Source organism: Protopterus annectens, chromosome 11.part0 (genome assembly GCF_019279795.1).
Source record: "Protopterus annectens isolate FY-2018-M chromosome 11.part0, PAN1.0, whole genome shotgun sequence".
In the NCBI taxonomy this organism is placed as follows: domain Eukaryota; kingdom Metazoa; phylum Chordata; order Ceratodontiformes; family Protopteridae; genus Protopterus; species Protopterus annectens.
In genome coordinates, this window is record NC_056745.1 from 351,207,935 (window position 1) to 351,229,531 (window position 21,597).

Genomic DNA, 21,597 nt, shown 5'->3' on the forward strand with positions numbered 1-21,597 from the left:
GCAAGGGTTGAGACAGGATAGGTAATGCTGTCAGCTGCTGTTTTAAGGTACTCACTTGGAATGTCATCACTGAAGTAGATCATGGTTTGAGTTTGTTTAAGAGTAGTTTTATGTAGGATGTTGGTACAGGTTTGAAAATGAAAGTGGGTGTGATGATATGAGGTTGTTGGGCAGGGTTAGGATTAGATGTTGGGGAATGCTTGGTTAGAGATATTATACTATCTGTAAAATAAGAGTTGAATTGTATTGCAGTTTTGAGTGATGAGTTATTAGGACAGGGGTTAGGGTTGAATTTTGGTTCAGGATGCAATATTTCTTTAACAGCAGCCCAGAATGTTTTAGGGTTGTGTTTACTATTATTCTGAAAGTTATTATACTGTAGTTATTTTTTTGTCTTCATTAATCTGTTTTTTGGTACAATTGCAAAACATTCTGAAGTTTTCAAGATGTTGTGGTGTTTTATATGTTTGCCATTCTTCCTATGCCTTTTTGTATCCTGCATTAGCATTCTATTCTTTTTGGACAGATGAATTGCATTATTTGCTTTTAATCTCTTCCTTCTAGGAGGTACAAGGTTATTTAGAATATTCAGGAAAGATGTATTGAATTCATTTACAGAATCATCTAAAGGGAGGAGTTTTTGGAAGTTCCAGTTAATAGATGATTGGATATTCTGGAACATTTTTGGGTTAAACTTGGAAAGGTTGAGTGTTGTTTTATAAACATGCTGTTTAAATGGATGTGTGAGATGTCTGGTTGTTTAAATTCATCAGTACAACAGTCAGACATTGTACCTGTGGTGGTGTATTTTCTAGGGTCTGATACTAGGATCTAATAGAGAATTTGATGTCTTGCTATAATCTGTGGGGCTATTAATTAGTTGTCTGAAACCAAATAAGTTCATGCTAGATGTAGGGGAGTTAGAGTTTCCAACCAATTGACATTTATATCACCAAGCAGCATTTTTCTTGTGGAATTTTTAAGGATATGCAAATTAGAATATCTTCCAATATAGCTGTATTGTAACCAGAAAAGATGTAAAGATCAGTAATACATATTTGTTTATAATTGTTTAATTTTAGGAAGGAAATAAGAAGCACTACTGAACTGAATTTTGGTATTGGTTAATATAAGGGGAAATGTATTTCCTGGGAAATATTAAATCAATACACCAACTTTCCTCTGTATATGGTCATTATGGGATGTGTAATTTTGGAATAGTTTGTACTGGGTTTAAGCCAAGTTTCCCTCAGGTCAAATAATAACAGAGAGCAATCAGTTTATAGCCAGTACAAAACAATTAACAGAGAGGGACAAGGTAGTGCAACTTTTATTTAATTTCCTGCATGCAGAAACCAGGTAGCTAGGGAGACTTAGTAACTGACATATACAATATAATCTATTGATCAGAAGAAAAGACAGTGGCCAACTTAGTAATGGTCCAAGGACTATACTTTTAGAGGGGGAATGTTAAGGCCAATTTCCAACAGACGCAGGCATGTATTTGACTATTTGAATTTAATACAGAGCAAGGTTCTTCAAGCTGAATTTGCTTACATTGTAGAATGTAAAAGTTCTTAGTGAGAATGTTTGGAAGTTGGGTCTTGTGGCAGAACCCCTGCAGCATTGGGGTCAGATGTAGTGATCACAGGCTATTGTACAATTACAAAATTCTCGGTGTGAAACATTTGGGAAGTGGGCATTGTGACTGACCTCCTGCAGTACTGGGGTCAGATGAAGTGTCTGCAATGGGACAGGAGATGCTTTCTAAGTAGGACAAGAGTCTTAATATCTTCTCTTTTGCCTTTCCTCTGAAACATACATTTTATTAATACCCTCACAAACATCTTCATTACCATCTGCCATTTCTTCCTGTTTTCTCCCTTTCTCCATCTTACATTTTCTTTACATTCCTCTACACTACTTCTAAAACACTTGTTAACATTCAGCTATTTCTCTATTTTTATTTTTCATGCTTCAGATTCTTCATTTTTCATATTTCACAGTTTTATCTAACAAAGGTGCCATCTTTTCCCTTTTATATTGTACTTTTCCCCATCTACCTCTGCTTTCTGTCCAGTTTCTGCTAAATGGCCTCATACGTTTACGATCTTCCCACACTATAGTTATTTCTTATTTTACTGTATCTTTTATATAATGAATTTGTTGCCATTTTCTTAATCCGTTCACCTTCTCTAATATACTTTTTTCTTCCACAAGTCTGATCCATACCACTGTATGATCAGAAAATCCCACTTCCCAGTTTTCTTTATTTACAGCCAGTAACTATCATGATAATAATGCATAACCAATTTTTCTTCTATTATTTCCCCTTCTATACATAAACAGCCTTTCTTTGTCTAACCTTACCTTTCCTAATCACATTAAATCCCTACATATTCTCATTTCTTGCCCAGTTTTCCCAACTTATAGTTAAAATTACCTGTTATTAATATGTCCATATTTACTGTCAAATATTTTAATTTCTTATAACAGCTGTATCATTATCCCAACATCACAGAAGTGTATAATACAATAAACCACAGCAAAGTAAAGAATTCTAATTGTTAGATAGCAAGGAACTAACCTGATTTTAATTCACAGTTTAATCCACAGTTAAGTGCTACTGTCAATACAAATGTTTGACTTCTTTAGAGCTAAACAATTCATTATACAGCTTTAATTTCTAAGAGACTAAATCTGCTAATTATCTAATAATTTGTCAATTAGTCAACTAATTAAAAACCTTAAGCACTCCATAAAGATCAATATAATACATTTTGAAACAATAAATTCATCTAAAACATCACTACAATAAATAATAAATACATACATTTTCTTAAAAATGTTAATGGTTAGTTTTTAAAGACATCAGTTTTAATTTACTATGAATACTAACAACATTGTTGTTGCCTGGTGGGATAGATGCATTCAATCTCAACTACCAGTACATTTATTTTAAGTATATTATATTAATGACATAATCTCCACTAACAGGAAGCTGCACTGAATCAATTATGACAAAAGAAATTGTTCTAAAATTAGGACAAACCATAGAATATCTATAAAGAGCATTATTTGTTTTAGAATTTTTAAAATCATTCATGTGTTCTTTCATAGGTTTCTTCAGGCTTCTGATAGTCCAACTGACATAAAAAGAGAAACAAGTTAGGCAGGTAGCTAAGTAAAGCATACCACAAGAATCAGTAGTAAAACAATCCTAAGTTTGAATAGTCCTAGCATAATCTTTGACCATAATAATGTTACTACTATTAATATCTATGAAATTTATAAAATCATAAGGATATGTTCCCTCAAATTTTACCATAGGTTCAATAATAAAATGGACACTATTCTCCATATTTAAATATTGCTTTACAGTTCTAGACCTTCTATGGGTGAATATAAGTGATTCTCCAAAAAAATAGTTTTTAACTCCAAGCAATAAGAAAAACTTTCCAGTTATTCATAATAATTTTAGTTATACTCATGCTATCCAAACTATTACCCAAGCAAATCAAGTAGTACTAGAAACCATGGCAGAATCTGAACTGAGAATGTTAACGTGATGGAACACATAGTATTCAAAAATTCATCTACGTAACCTTAATCTGAAAATAATCTTTTAAAACAAATCACATTCCATTAATAACTAACAATTAAGGCTGGTAATCATTGAAGCTCTAACAAATTATCCTTTTGCAACATTTTTCTTAATTAAACCCGAATGCATAGTTTTAGATTGTAAAAATGTATTTGCAAAACTTTCCTTTCTATAATTTTTTTGAAATATAACTGCTATTCACATTATTTTAATTACCAAAGTATCCAAATAATTAATAGAATTATTATCAAATTGAAGTGTGAATCTTAAAAATGATGCTTATTTAAATAATCAATAAATTCATGTAACATGTAAACAGTGCCCATCCACATGTACTTTACTGCCTGGTGAAATAACAATATTGGGGATTCAGTAAAGCCTACACAGTCATTTTTTATCACATGTGCATTTTGGTACAATGTACACATGGCAGCAAATATTTTTAGATTCAGTAAACTTCATCTAGTGGCACACACTCAAGTGCAAACAAAGTTAATACTGTGTCATGATAATTACAGTGTAAGTAGCTGAACTGTATGCTAATCAAGCAAGCCAACACAGCGGAATGATTCAACAAAATCTAAAGCAACAGTGTATTCTCTGTGATGGTGTTCCCCATGTATTTGAAAGCTTTTCGAATACAGCCACGGAAAGGAGCCTATATGGACAGAAGAGTGAGTAAAAGTTGTTAGATTTGTACAGAACTGACCTTAACATGTAACAGCAGACACATAATTCCAGTTCTGTGCAGGGTGAATGCAACAAAAGGAGAGCAACAATAGCAACATATCCTTTTTACATGCCATGACATAAATGCAGCTTTGCCCCCCCCACCCTCAAATGAAGAATATAATTGTAACTAATGCACACAGATAACAGTGTAGACACTATAAAACAGACTATTCATAGTGGCATGTAAACATATGCAGTGTGTAGCTGAAGAAATGTAGGCATATTTTCTCAAAAACAGTACTTGTTTGTGCAGATATACAGCAAAATAATACCCTCCCTTGTGTGTTGAACATTCAACTCCCCTTCAGTTTCTCTGGCTACATGGTAGCCAACCATGTAGATTCAGGATGGTCAGCATGGTGAAGATGTAAATGAGGTCTGAACTCATTAGAATTGCTGAATCCCAATAAATTGGAACCATGTAAGGATGTTCATATCGTGTAGGCACTCCCTCAATGTTTGTTTGTAATGGATGGCAATAGTGAATTATGACATGGGGGGGTGTCAGGTTAGACTTACAGAGGTGTACATGTAGGTATGAGAAGGGTGAAAATGCATGTAAGCAGTGCACAGTTCACAAGTTCTATTTCATTAAGATGCAACCTCCTCTTCATATGTTGACAAAATGTATCGTCTCTGTCTGCTTTGAGTACTTTTTTTATTATTTTGGTCATTGTTTGAGAGATACAGTGCTTAGAGCAATCATAAAAACCAGAGGAATGAATGGAAGGTTTCCCTGTGCTTGTCGTGCAACTATTCTTGTGGCAGCATGTGTATGTGTAGGGCTGGCGTATAGATGGTCCTGCATTCTAGTACGGGGTATGCAACCTTTCCTTCACTTTTTGTGCTCCACATTTGCATGATATTATAGGAACGGAGGAAAGAAATACCAATTTTTGTCTGGGCTTACCTTTTTTATGTGGAGGTGCATGAAGGTGCATGGAGGTGTGTGGAGGTGTATGGAGGTGCACATAGTGCAGAAATGAGCAAGCAGCAGGTGTGTTTAATAGATGCTAATTACAGCTTAAGCAGATGAATTGCATGTTAATGAACCAATCTAGTACTGTTAGCTATTCAGCATGCTATAAATTATCCATGTAGACTCCATGCTGGTTTTTCCTGCATACTTCAATACTATTGGAGTAGGGACATGGAGAATCTACAGGACACAATGCTGGGGTCTTCTGCTGCTTTGATCTATCTGTATGTGCTACAGGCTGAAGTCAGTGGTACTGCTGCTGGTGCCAATAGGCCTAGGACAAGAAGGAGAAGAGTTTTCAGGCCAAATGTAACTTTTCAGATGCTACACAACCTTGAGATTATAGAGTGCTACAGGGTAGACAAGGACAAACTACAAGAACTCTGCCCTCTCCAGGCCTCAACTCAGAGCCAGAGCCAACTAAGTGGAGCCCATCCCAGTGGAAACTAAGGTATGTGTAGCCTTTAGAATCTTTGCAACAGGTACCTTTCAAAGACCGACTGGGGACATGATTGGTGTGTCACAGGCATCAGCATCCAGGATCATCCACCAATTCCTGGATGCTATGCTCATACATGCCAGTGAACACATATGTTTTCCCCATATTTATGAGAAGAGGGTCAGCAATATGCAACAGTTCTATCATGTAGCACACTACCCTGAAGTACTGGGTACCACAGATTACACTCATGTACACAATAAGGCACCACCTGGTGAGCAGGGTAGAATCTACATTAACTGCAAGGGATACAACTCCATCAACTTCCACGTCATATGTAATGCCCAGAGAATTATCTTGAATGTGTGTGCTGGCAACTCTGGCAGTTATTATGACTCCCATATCTGGCACACATCAAAGCTGTACCAGATGTTTGCTAGGCGGGACATCCCATAGGGCCATTTACTGTGGGATGCTGGCTCTGCACTGGAACTGTGACTGATGACACCCATCAGAAGTGCACACACAGCCATGGAAGAATGCCATAATGAGGAACATGCTCAAACCAGAAACATCATAGAGTGTGTGTTTGGGCTGAAGTCACAGCTCCGGGTCCAGTGCTTAGATAAATCTGGTGGAGCCCTGCTGTATAATCCATGCACATGTACACAAATCTTTACAGCATGTGCTATGCTAAGCAATATGATCCTTCATAAACAATTGCAGCAGGATTAGCAAGAGGAAGGGACACACATCCCCCACCAATGCCTAGGTCACCATAGCCACAGTCAGAGGAGGACTTGGAGGGGAAACCACCAGCTGCTGTGGCTGGACGTAGACATAGGTGTGCTGAGTATGCCTTTGCTTTGGCTAAAAGACAACACATAGCACAGTCACTGACCACCTAAATGCCTAATACTTTTCTCTTATGCACATACATATAGCAAAACTGATGCCAGGCAACTCACACAATCTTTATCTCCCCATTAATTGGCTGTGTACTGCTGCATCAGACAGAGTCAACACTGAGCTAAAACTGTGTTAACTGCTGCATTTGCAAGGTAAGCCCTAAACCTAGAATGTATTCTTTAATAATATTATGCCATATCCTTGTATTTCTTAACTTGGTACAGTAATCAAGTAAATAATGGTGGATTTGTACAGAAAGTACTTTAACATGTGACGACAGAGATTTATTTTATTTATATGTATCAATTAGTAAGTAGTAGGCCTCAGGCATCAATGATTCACACAGTCATACCTCTCAAAAGTACTGATGATCACTGAATGCCTCCCTTTAAAACTATACCTTTGTAATGGTAAATCATTACAGAGAGACATTAGAAAGTAATGACTCACATTGCAGTTTCTGACTTCACAACTCTTCCCAAGATCAAACAACAGACAGGATGCAGAACAAGGAGAGTAACAAGAGTATCCTATCCTAATTTGTGCCATAACAGTAACTCACCTTTGCCCTCCTCCAAAAGAACAGGCTATGCTTGTTTGTGCCATAACAGTAACTAAGCTTTGCCCCTTAACAGAGCAGTGTATCCTTGTGCATGCTATAACAATAATTATACCATGACCCCCCCAAAACGTGCACGCTGATTGGCCAGCGTGCACATTGTAAATCGAGTTATACTAATGGAAAAAGGTCCGGTCGCCCGGACTTTTTTCCATTAGTATAACTCTACTTTTAAAACACTGTCTCGCTATGTTAAATGGGTTTAACATAGCGAGACAGCTTTAAAATAAGCAACAGAGATCTCCATTGCTTATTTTAAAGCTGTCTCGCTATGCTAAACCCATTTAACATAGCGAGACAGGTTTTAAAAAAAAAGCAACGGAGAAAGCAAGATCTCCGTTGCTTTTTTTACTGTTTCGCTATGTTAAATGGGTTTAACATAGTGAGACAGTTTTAAAATAAGCAACGGACATCTCCGTTGCTTATTTTAAAACTGTCTCGCTATGTTAAACCCATTTAACATAGCGAAAACAGTAAAAAAAAAGCAACAGAGATCTTGCTTTCTCCATTGCTTTTGCCCACAGCTCTGATGTACTGTGCAGGCGCGCAGTACATCAGAACTGCCGCAGATGCCAGACATCTGCGGAAGGGCAGTAAACAGGCATTATACTATGCCATTATTTAAGAAAAGTAATAGTTTCTTTTCTTAAATAATGTCATGGTATAATAGCAATAACCCACTTCTGGGTGTGGGTAATGCTGTATTTACCCACGGTTGGCTTTGTTTGGTACGCCAACCATGGGTAATTCCAGCATTACCCACACCCAGGCGTGGGTTATTGCTATACTCACCTATGCTTCCCCTCAAAAGAACAGTATATGCTTGTTTGTGACATCCAACCTGGCCATCAGTTGCTTGCAACTGCATATTACTCCCAGTTAATATCCTCACACAGTTTAAGGCCAATGGTATGGAATGGCTTTCACACTGCATGTCTCATACTACTAGTCAGATAAGTGAAGAATGACCAACAAACACAGAAATGTAAGACAGAGCTGTATATTTGCAAGCATAATCAAAACAGGTTGTGTAATCACTAAGTGCACTATGTCCAAATATAATAAAGATAATTAAATGTACAAATAACAGCTGGCAGTTTGATCACTTCTATTTTGCATCTTATTCTAGTATTACATTTGTTTTGTTTTAAGTTTTTTGTTCTGTTGCAGTTTTAAGAGTTCTTGGCTGGGGCAGTTAAAAACAAGTTACCTAAGAATTTATTTTCAAATTGTGAAGAGCATTAGTTAATTAGTGGGGAGAGCTGAGAAACAGCATTGCTCTTTTATTTAGAAATATTTGTATTTGTGAAGTGTTTGTGTGGTCTGCATTGCTCTGAATATCACTCATCTCTGACTGCATTTAATTTTGATTTAAAGCTCTTTATTTAAGGTTTGAACACTTCTATTTTGTATCTTATTTTAGTATTGCATTTGTTTTGTTTTAAGTGTTCTGTTCTGTTGGAGTTTTAAGAGTTCTTGGCTAGGGTCAATTACCAAAGAATGCCATTGCAAACTGCGAATAGCATTGGTTAATTACTGGGGGAGCTGAGAAACAGCATTGATCTTTTATTTAGAAATATCTGTATTTAGTTGAAGTGTTTGTGTGGTCTGCATTGCCCTGAATATCACTCTTCTCTGTCTGCATTCTTCTCATTTCCACTCACCCAGTCCTTGCTGTGTTCTTAAATTTGATAGATTTTGAGTTGCCTGCCCCTACTATAAATCTCATTTTGGACAGTCCTCCCACTCCCATCTCATCAGTTAATTCTACTGAATAGAGAGAGATCATTTGGTAAGACCCACCCCTTTAGTATCTCAACCTTGAATTATCTTGTTTCATCCCTTATTACTTAACCAAAAAAATTGCACTTTATTCATTTGGTTTTACTGTATTTGTATTTCTTCCTATTTTATTACTTTATTTTGCTTTTGCTGCTTGTTCTTAAAAGTACTCAATTGCATTTATTCTGTTGCTTTTATTACTGCTAGTAGCCTGATTAAATTGTAACTGTTATTCTAAGCCTTTTGGTTTAAGCACTTGGGCTTCAGGCCAGTTGTTTTACATTAAGAAGGTTTGTGGCCTACACTCTTGTGGCAGGAGAGTTAGCTTACATCCTTCAAAGTTGGAAATTATTGGTTGAAGGCTTAGTGTCTGTTATTCTAAAAGTGTCTTAGTTCTGGTTTAAGCACTTGGGCTTCAGGCCAGTTATTTTACATTAATAAGTTTTTTTATATAAACTCTTGTGGGAGGAGAGGGTAGATTCTTCCCTTCTGAGCTGTAAATTGCTGGTTGAAGGCTTATTGTGCCTGCTTATTTGAACTATTGCGTTCTGAAATTGGTGCACCTTGTTTGCTGTAGAATAGACTACATTCAGACCTGCTGAATCTAGCTCTGTTTGTATAACCTGAGCACTAAACCAGACCATCTTTTCTTGGAGAGGGTTTCTCTGCACCCTAGTGGCAAGAGTGTGCAGTTAGAATTTGTCTGATTGAAGACTATTGGAACAGGGCTCAGTTTTGAGCTTTTTATTGGTTAATTGGTTAATTTGTTTAAATCAGTTTGCTCTTGTTTGCTATTGTTATAATTAAATATGTATCTGTTCTCCAGTGTTAAATCAACCTAAACATAGTTTAAATATCTTTAGCATAGTCTGGCTGCAGGTTTTGCTGTATCCGGATCTGTTTGTGTGATTCCTGTGATTACTGCTACACCATCTTGTTTTGGCTGAAGCCTGGCTGCACTTAGTGGGAGTAAGTGAACTGGTTGGAACTCATCTGGCATAGGGTGTTGAGCTCAGGGGCAAGGGTTAATTGCTCATTTCCAGTGTTTCTATTTTACTTTAATTTTTTGTGGTATTTAAACCCAGTGTTTGCATGAGTTTGTGCTTGTTTGCCTGTCATCCACCACCATTTTGCTGTTTTAACCCTTTACAAGGTCTCTCCATTGCAATTTTTCCTTACCAGCACTCCTGTGTAAGTGAGGCCCTCATCTGCAGCTACTGTATTGATTTTATCCAGTACTACTCACACCTATAGATATCTTCTCAGATAGTACTCACTCTCCTATCCCTGACCTCTCCTCCACAGATTCTGACAACCATGGGCGGACAATGTCCTATTGTGTCCCCTGCTAGTTTGGTCGATATGAGAATCCTGAGACAGTGTAGCAACTGCCTTATGTACACAGATAGCCCTCTGCTATTACCACCTAGGAACACAATATGTGAGAGATACAATTACATTAAGAAACTAGAATCCTTGCTGTCTCAATCACAAGCCAGTACATCTGACACTGAGAAGGTTGTCTGCACAAACACTACGAACACCACACCTCTAACATCACCACCCACATCTGTACAACACACAATTACATATGCGGGGGTTCTCAACAAAAACATGCTTAAACAAGAGAGACCACCAAAACAAAAACACACGCACATCACAACCCATAGCACCAAGCATCACACATAGTTCACACATCTGTGTCTCACAGCCACTAAAGCCCAGCCACAAACCTAACATACTAGTCATAGGACACTGTATTGTGAGACACACAGATGTGTCCCTCACCAGGCGAGACAATGAGAAAGTCACCGTAAGTTGCTTGTCAGCTGCTAGAATCCACCATATTATGCACGCACTCAAGTCTCTTAACAACAGGTACTGTTATGACTCTGTCATGGTCCATGTTGGTGTAAATGACTTGAGATGTACCTCTCTGGACTATATGAACAGAGACATGATTGAGCTTGCTGAATATGTGTCCTAGGCAGGTATGTCCCTAGTCTTAAGCAGCATCTTACCATCACCATAAATAATGCCTCAATACAAACAGAAAATGATTGACTTTAACACTTGGCTTAGTTTCTGGTATCCAAGGGGATCCAGTACCTGTCAGCCTGGGAGGAAAGACCACGATGCTTTGCCAGAGATGGCCTTCATCTGTCTCCCCTGGGCTTCAGGCTTCTGGCAAAGGCTCTTGCCTCCCTCATAGTGCCTTTTTTAGGCAAAGTCATGAGCACAAAATTATCAACATGAAAAATTATTCTAAACAAAATTTAAAGGTCATGCTGCTAAACCCTAGGAGTCTTAGCATAAAACTGCACTCATTGTCACCATTCCTTGCCCTGGAGGATGCTGAAATTTGTGCAGTCACTGAAACCTGGTTCAAAGCTGTACATAGCTGTATGGACTCAGCAACACCTGATAGGACCAAATCATCTTCCTCAAGGAGGAATAAACCTGTCTGGTGGACAGCAGCAATAAACAAGCACCCCAGCCTTGCCAGGTTACTCAAAGCCAAAGGAGGTAGTAGTTTAATATTTATCAAAGGCATACACACCTCCAGGCTGGTTAAATGGTATGATGCACAGGAGACACTCCAAGTGCAGTTAACTGTTGACAAAACACCTATTCAAATCATAGCTAATATAGACCCCCAAACACAACTCAGGATGACCACTCCACCTGTCTGGACTGACTTGAATCCCTCAAGATTCAACCATCTACCCTGATCCTGGGTGATTTTAACTATCCAACCGTAGAGTGGAAGACCTGTTCTAGCCCAAACATAAAAACCCAGAGATTCCTCAACTTGTCAGTGCCAATGCATTGGATCAGCTGGCATATACCCTACGAGAGGTGAAAATACCCTGGACCTGGTCCAAACCAACATGAGTAGCCACTGTAGTACCCCTACATTGTCAACCTCCTTGGTAAGATCAGATCATTAAGCAATCACTTTTGAAGTCACCATCTCCCCTGACCTCCCCCTTGTCAGGGTCAAACAAAAACAGTTCTCCAAAGCTGACTACAATCTCCTCAGAGCAGATATAAGCAGATATAAGCAGATTCACAGCCACTGTGCCTTCAGTTGGAACTAGCGCTAATATCCAAGCTTACACCAAAAAACTATATGAGCACCTACATAGCTATATGGACTCAGCAACACCTGACAGGACCAAATCATCTTCATCAAGGAAGAGTAAACCTGTCTGGTGGACAGCAGCAATAAACAAGCACTATAATAAAAGGAAAAAATTGTTGCCCAGGACCAAGAAGGAGCAGGTGCCAAGTTGGAATCAATCTCTCCTTTGTTTGAACAAGCAAATAAGGTTACTTGATGAAATCCTCTATGGCTAATTTCAAGTCCAAATTGGTCACATCCACTAAAGACAATCACAAGGCCTTCTTTCACATATGTCCACAATCTCAAAAGTAACACCCAAATCTGCTCTAAACTGGTGGTCAATAACACCACATACACAAATGCCATAGATATAGACAACCTACTAGCAGACAGATTCAATGAAAACTTCACTCCTGTGCCACCATCAGTAAACCAGGACATCCCTAGCAGCTGCTCCCACTCACCAGCAGGGAGCAGGTCTTTAATGCCCTCTCAAAGGCAAAAAAATTTAGTCTCCATGGGACCCAATAACATCCTTGGATGTATCCTATATGAACTCAGGCATGAACTCTCAGCTCCATTAGACACCCTATTCAGCCAAAGCCTGGGCACCGGCTTCATCACAGCTGAATGGAGGACAGCCACTGCCATCCCTCTACACAAAGGTGGAGCGCCCACTGACCCAGACAATTATAGACCCATCAGCCTAACTAGTCTGATCTGCAAGGCCATGGAACCCATTATCATGGACCTTATAAACAAGGGCATTGGCTACCTCCAAATGTTTGACTCCACACAGTTTAGTTTTGTCAAAGGGAGATCATGCCTTTTAAACTTGGTTGACTTCTTTGAAAGAGTCACCAAAGTTATGGACGAGGGGAAGACAGTGCACACTGCCTACTGTGACCTAGCCAAAGTCTTCAACACTATTCCCCACTCAGGCATAATTGATAAACTCTGCCAGCTAAGCATCAACCCATATGTTACCAGATGGGTAGCTAACTGTCTCACTGATAGAACCCACTCAGTCAAAATAGAGGAAGCCACCTCTAGTAGTAGACCCATAATGATCAGTTTATCACAAGGATCAGTCTTGGGGCCTCTACTGTTTGGGATATACTTTCCTGAGGTGCAAGCCAAAACCAGTGGTCTGTTGCTGACCAAGTGTGCAGGTGACTGCAAGCTGAGTGCTGTCTTAAATTCCCCTAGTGATGTGAACATCCTCCAAGAAGGCCTTACCCAAGCTAATGACCGGTGCCAGAAGCATGGCCTTAAACTGAATGCCAAGAAATGCATCATTATCCCCTTTGGGGAAAATGGCATCTCAACTAATTATCACATTAATAACAATGTACTAAGCACGCAATCAGTAGTGTGGACTTGGGCACCCAGGTTGATAGCAGCCTGACTTTTGACAACCATGTTGCCTCTGTTGTACAGAAGGCTTTCTACATGGCCCACCTCATAAATAAGGGTATTTCATACAGGAACAAGGAGGTCATAACATCCCTGTACACCTCCTTTAACAGACCCATTATCGAGTGTAATGCCCCCTTTGGCATGTACCTTGCCAAGCACACGCAGCAGCTGGAGAAACCATTGAGGTTCCTGACCAGGAAAATCCAGGGTTTCAAACACCTATTTTATATAGATAGGCTAATAGCCCTGTCCCGCTACTCACTCTTGTACAGACTGCTCAAAGGTGGCCTGTGTCTGGCATACAAGACCATCTCAGACCCAGCCTTGATAGAGTTGCTGCTTATCTGTAAGTCAACTCCATTTGTGCAACCTGCACGTAAGGTCTTTACCTGGTCTGTAACATTAATAGAACTTGGTGGAATAGATTTGTGTCCCAAAGATTCCCTCATCTGTGGAATAGACTCCATCTCCATGTCAAGCAGAGTACCTCTCTAGCCCTCTTTAAGAGGAACCTGGACAATTGGATGGGAAATAGAAAATACACCCATGGGATTCTGCCTGTGTCCCTGCTGGACAGGGGAAACAGGTGCTGACATTGAGGGAACATGGGCAAAATTCTTGGCTAGGCTTATGAGGGCCTCCAGACCAATAGCCTAGTATTGTCCTATGAACTAATGAACCTATAATAGCAGTGTACATTCTGTTGCAGTTAGCTGTGTGAAGAATGACTTCAGTTCATTGCTGCTAAGCTGCTTGGGTGGCAAAGAGGAATAAGGCATCCATCCTGTTTTCTGAAGCTGCATTTGTGTGAAAGTTCAAATCCCAAATTATATAGAAATATCTCATGCCTACTATCATTTTCTACTGTGTATGTCATACATTCCTTTTCCTCATTTCACATGTCTCCTTTTTTCTTTTCTTTTCTTATTTTTCTTGTTTTAGTGCAAACAGTGCAACTGGAAAACAAATAAATTTGATGGTGGGCTGTGCTTATCTGGTTTGTGTGAAGCACAGCATTGTGGAAACAGGAAAAAATGGAGCACCTAGGAAGCAGACAGCTAAAAATAGAAACTGGATACATTCAATTAATGCTCTTGGCCATCTTGAAAATCTGGCATGGAGTACAGATGGTACTGGGTTCTAGTAAAGAGTGTGCAACCTTTGTTTTACTGGTGTGTTATTGCAGTTTACAACAATGAACTGCAACATATACAACTGCTTCCTCAATCTTCTTGTGGCAACGTGTGTAAGTGCAGGACTGCCATACACATGGTCCTGGATTTGAATACAGCACAGTCTGTACACTATCACTTTTATTGATTTCGTAATCTATGTATTATCATAGATTAATAGATTCATAGGTATTTACTAGGCTATTGATCTGTGAGAATCTTCAGAAGCCTAGCATTACATTCACATGGTAGATATTAACCTTTATAGTCTGCATGCAAATAACCTAGAGATAGACCATATTTGGATATTTACATGTTTCTTCTAGTTCTGAGGGACCGGGGTGCAAAACTGGGAGTGTATTTGTGGTAACCCATCCATTTGTCCAGTAGAGTTACAGAAGTGCTTTGCTTCATATGGACTGGAAGGCAATTCCATAAAAGTGGTATTCTGTGTAATACCAATGTATCCCTCCAAGTTCTATTTAATTTACAAAAGAGATAGAAATCCCTTCAGTGGGTGTTTATAGTGTTTATAGTCCTTCTAGTTGCTTGTTCTCTTCCATATGACTATTGTGCCAATCACCAATAGTAATTAAAGCTGGAGAGGAGTTTCCAGTGGTGGACTTCTCTAGTAATCGATCCTATGCACCCCATCCTCTGATCACACAAATTAATTAATGATGAACTGTTCCCTGAGTGCCAAGTAGCCTGGCCTATGATTAGTTGTCTCATTTCTCTCTTTACCCTGCCATATCTCCAGTAGCAACAATACCTAGAGAAGTTCAGACACTGTACTAGTGACAGACACAGGCCTTCTTTTTGCACCAGTGGGAACCTGAAGTGTTCATACTGCCTTGGTACAAAGCATGACACCAGCTTGGGATGTGTTTACCTTACCATTAGTAATATGAACAAAGACAGGCACAGCAAAACTTAGGCAAGTATTTATTATCTATAAAACTTCCTGCCCTGGATAAATAGTGCCATTCACTTACCCAGTCTTCTGTTTCTATTTTCCTTTCTTCAAAGAAATTGGCCTCTAAGTAAAAGTTTAAGACATCTGAGTTTATTCTGATGAACTCTATGGGCACTCCTAGATTGGCTAAATGGGATTTGGTCTTTCACATTCCTTGCCTTTATAGTAGTAGAAGTGACTGTCCCTCTTTTACAGGAATTTAAGCTTCCTTAGAGAATGGGCAAACTGTACATCAGCACCCTGATTGGAGAATTAACGTTCTCCAGCAGGGTATTAATGTACAAGTAATGTCTTCTGAAAAATGATTCCACTGCTTCAAGGCAACATATCAAACTACAGCGCATCTTGTACAGAAAAAAAAAACAATGGTTGGCATTATTTTATGCTTGTTAAGCAGTGCTTTTGCTGTGTAATGAGTGTAAAAAACAAAAAATAAACAGAGAAAAAGAGTATATGTGTGTATGTATGTGTATGAGTGTCTTTCTGTTTCCGTCTGTGTGTGTGAGTGAATGCATGTATGAAAGCAGAAGAGACATAAATGTATGACTGTGGGTATACTGTGTACCATTGCCAAGTAAATGTATTCCTGCTATCTGGACTGACATGACCTTCAATTTTGCTAACAACATGTGCACAACTGCCCATACAGGCAATAACTCAGAAATTGCATTGCTTGCCACTGTTATGATCTGCTTAACATTGCACAAACATGATGCTGATAACCAACAAGTATATGTTAGATGCTCAATGCTGTCAGACAATAGCAATGTGGTTCGTATTTATGCAATGATTACCTACACACCAACAGGAGTATCTTGCATGTGTGTACACTTTCTTAGCTATAGCAAAAATCCACTACTCATTGTGCTATGGAACTGTATATATGATGCTTTACTACTGGTGTTTATTGTCCATTTTCTTTGTAATACTTTGACATACAACAAGATGTGGAAATATTGCAAACTAAGGGCCTGATCTAACTATATTTCATATATTTACAATATATCTATGTGTTACTCTCCTCCCCCACCAAGCACTACTACTCTGGGGTCTCAGTACTTTTTTCACACATATATCAACCACACTGCAAAGTCTGATATATAATGTTGCGTGCTCCCTCTTAGACAAGGACAGTTGGTGATGCTCACAACCTTGTTTTGCTAAGCTAAAACATCCAACTATGGTCAACAATGGTGCTTGTGTTAAACAAAAAAAGAGAGGGAAGCTGATATACACAAATAAAACCAACCAAACACGGCTTCAGGGATAAAGCCAATAGATATCCGATGAACCAAGTGGTAGTAATACGCAAGGAAGTAGAATCTTCTTTTATTAAAGCATATAATTCCAACAAGTAAAACACGTTTTTGTTGCTGAATGCAACTTCTTCAGATAATACAAGCAACCAAATGCTTAGTTTAAATACATAAATAATTAACCACGTGTTGTTCCAATTAACTAGTTAAAGAACCATACATTAAAAATACTGTGTATTAAACAATGTGACGTTTTAGTCTAGTTGAATGAAAAATATTAGTCCACAAAAATAAACAATATAATTGTAGACATTTACTAAACCACAGATGATACCACAATATTAAAACCAAATTTCTTCATAATAATCTTAAAAACAAATAAAAAATCCTACTGGATGTTAGAATATATGTGTCTATGCTATACTAGCCTTGAGTTTTAGTATAGGCTTGATAGAGATATAGTCATTTAAGCCTGGTTTCTTGTTTGAATCCAGGGAGATCTGCCAATGAGTCTCCCTTTGTTCCAACCTGGCCTGCCATGGTCCCCACCTAGGGTCCTTGTATATACTTTCCAGGACGAAAAATCTATATCTGGCTGTGGGACATGTCAATGTATGTTTATACAAAGCATTATTGATATTGTTTTTTTGTACATCATACATATGTTCATAAATCCTGTGCTTGAGAGTGCGCTCCGTTTTGCCCACATAATATGCCGGACATTGTGTACAAATGGCCAGGTATACCACCCTTTGGCTGTTACAGTTGTAATATTCTCTTGCTTTGATGACTATATTCAGAGCTGTGATAGTAACCTGTTCGTCCTGTATAATATAAGAACATTGTGGACAAGTACCACATTTGTACGTACCCTTACGTGTGCGTGCAGTTTTGTTCTGGATGGAAACATGCTCTAACAAGCTTTTGATGTTTTTGCCTTTACTAAAAACAATCCTCATATCTTTGCCTTGCAAGTTATTTATGTATTTAAACTAAGCATTTGGTTGCTTGTATTATCTGAAGAAGTTGCATTCAGCAACGAAAACGTGTTTTACTTGTTGGAATTATATGCGTTAATAAAAGAAGATTCTACTTCCTTGCGTATTTCTACCACTTGGTTCATCGGATATCTATTGGCTTTATCCCTGAAGCTGTGTTTGGTTGGTTTTAATGGTGCTTGTGTTGTTACACAGCTAGGCTTCTAAACAGGCTAGTGATATGAAGCTATATGCCTATGCAGGCCTCCCATACCATAGTTACCCACATGGTCTGCTGATGTCATCTACTATAAGTGCACCTGCACTCTTATATAAATCAAACTTATGTTGTGGCACTTGCATTAAGTACTGTGTTTTGTAATTTGTGCACTTAGGTAGGGATTCTGTTCCCACTGCAGTCGACTGTGTGTATCTAGTCAGCATAGTAGACATGGTATCCTACAGTTACTTCTCTAATGGCATGGATTGCCAGTATTTTGATACTTGCACAAGCCTACACATCCATTTCATGCAGCCCTACTATCCTGTTGTCTCCCACATGGCCTACAGATGCTATGTACTATACTTTCACCTGCATTCCTGTATAAATCAGACTTGTACCTTGGTGCTTGCATTAAATACTGTGTTCTGTAGTCCGTGAACTTAGATAGGTAGGGGTTCTGTTCTCACAACAGTTGACTGTGTGTATCTAGTCAACAGAGTATAGGTGGTATCCTGCAGTTACTTCTCCAATGGCATAGAGTGCCAGTATTTTGATACTTACACAAGCCTACACATCCATTTCATGCAGCCCTACCATCCTGTTCTCTCCCATGTGGCTTGCTGATGTCATTTACTATAAATTCAGCTGCAGTCCTGTATAAATCAGACTTGTGCTGTGACACTTGTGTTAAGTACTGTGTTCTGTAGTTTACGTACTCAGATAGTGGTTCTGTTCTCACTGCAGTCAACTGTGTGTGTGTGTTTCTGTGAGCTGTTGCTTGACATTACCAAGAGCATTTTACACCAGCATGTGTGACATTTATCCTGTCTTTAACAGACACTGCTGATGTCATCAGCTATAAAGTGTTGTCTGACACACACTAAGTTGGAGATGAGTTGTGGTGCTTACGTAAAGTACTGTGTTCTGTAGTCTGTGTGCTTAGATAGGTAGGGGTTCTATTCTCAATGTGGTCAGCTGGGTTCACTCACACACCAATTTTACCTGGAGGACCCCTTCAGACACACATAACCATTGCTCATTTTGTCTCACTGCCCACATGTTGTTTTGTCCAAATGTCTGCCTTTTTCTCCTTCTTATTCACGTACACTCATCAACCATTTGTGTCAGACTAGCCTTCCTGCCCCCTCACAACAAACTGACAATAACTTTGCCGTATGCCTGTGTTCTACCTTTCTGATTCAGGGATACAAAATCTGTAGCTGATGCTCTGGATGCATAGCTAACTTACTACTTAGGATATCTGCATCTGTGGTGTTTAACTGGTCATTGTACATTTAACCTATACTGGCCTTGGAAGGTTCAACAGCTAATAGCATCAAAATGTCACAGCTTTATAGTGAATGCTGTTGTGAGGTATGTGGAGTAAGAAACTGCGATGTGTATAAATACTTTCTAACATGTCTCTTACCAGATTTTCCAGTTCAAACATATGGTGCACATCAGAGGTTATGCCATGAAATTCAGATCTTACAATTGCATGACAGCATAGCATTTTCTTTTTTGTTTCCTTAGTTTTTATCATTTACATTTCTTTTCTATTTCTATTTGCAGCATGATGTGCTGCATAGTGCACACACTGGAACCGGAGAACCTGGACCACCCAGGAAGCAGACAGATAAATTTCCTGCCAAATTCATCTACTATTAATGCTCTTGGCTATCTTGAAAACCTGGCCTGGAGTACAGATGACACTTGGTTCTAGTAAAGAGTGTGCAGCTTTTGTTTTACTGCTGTGATATTGCAGTTTATAGCAATTTACTGCAACACAGACAACTACTACTGTATTTCTGTCCATGAATTTCTGCTATGTGGACTGTCATGGCCTTCAATTTTGCCTAAAACACATCCATAAAGGCATGTACATCCAATAAGCCTGAAATTACAGAGGTTGCCAATCTTTTGCTCTGTTTACCATTGTGCACTGCCAAGCACTATGGTTGCATGATGGTAGGCCTCACACAACATTTTCAAACATTGTAGGCATGCCCAGTAAGTGTGATAACTGCAATTGATGGGAAACCATCATTCTATATGGATCCTGATCTGTGGAAGACATGGCAGGCATTTGTGGAGAGGCAGTGAGATTCTGTGCTCAAAGATGGGGTATCCAGGAGTCCAAAGTGCTTATTGGACTCCTGGTAAAGTAACATGGACCCAGGCTATTGCAGAGGGACTGTTCCAACTCAGAGTACAAGTCAGTGGCTTGCCTGGGCTACCAGTATCCCCACACTGGTGAGCAAGGTAGACACCACTATAATATCCTCGAGAGGAGGAATAAGAATACCCTCAAACATGGACTGAGGAATCTAGGACTAAGACCATCCCACAGATGTTTAAGTATCAATTACAGAGACTACTTCTAAGAGTTAAAAGCTGCATATAGACAGGACTGGTATTCATAATGGTATTCTGTTCTGTTATGTTTTTATTTCCACATCTGTCACAGAGAGAGAGAGAACTGAATGTGGGAACCCATGGCACTAGATTGGGCCAGATGAGTGAGGCATGTGATATGTATGCAACAGAACAGTACTGTTACTGTAGCATTAAAAGTCTCAGATAGTTTTTTGAGGTATCTTATACAGTTGTACCAAAGTAAGCATGCATATCTCAACTGTAAAAGCAAGTATGCATGCTTATTGTGTAGCACAAACCAACAGTTAAATAGTCTAATATCAATTGAGCAGGCATTTCTCAAATGTAAAAGCAAACTATGCATGAATTAATCTGTAGGCTCAACCAAGAGTACAATATTAGACAGTAGTCAGAGATCATGGGTTCACATACCACACTTCCCAACTATACAATACTGTTAATTTGTCATCAATATTTTAAGGTAAATTCAAAACCCTATACCAGTGGCACAAATGGCATGCTGTAGACTGTAATATGTATAACTGAAACATGCATATGTGCAATGTATGCACATATGAAGGATTGCTTGCTGCAATCAGTAGTGTAGTGTGCATCTCATATGAGCTGGGTAGTCTTAAAAGTAAAAATGTTATTCATTAAGACTTGGTAGTCTTAAAAGTAAACTTAACAGAATAGAGTCAAATAATTGTATCAATGCCTTGTATGTGACATATGAAGTTACTAATGCTATACTTTTTTTTTTCTCATAACCCAACCCTTCTGTTCCCTTCTTTTTTCTACAGCACAGCAGGTTAGGCTGCCCCACAGGATCCTCCTGCCCCCACTCTACTGGCTACTGCACTGAGGTCATGTGCTGTGTCCCCAGTCCTACATTCCTCTATCCAATGTCTGAGGGTATTCATCTTCCTTCTCTGGGTATTGTTATAGTGGTGTCTACAATACTCACCAGTGTGGGGGATACTGGTAGCACTGATCATAGCCCAGGC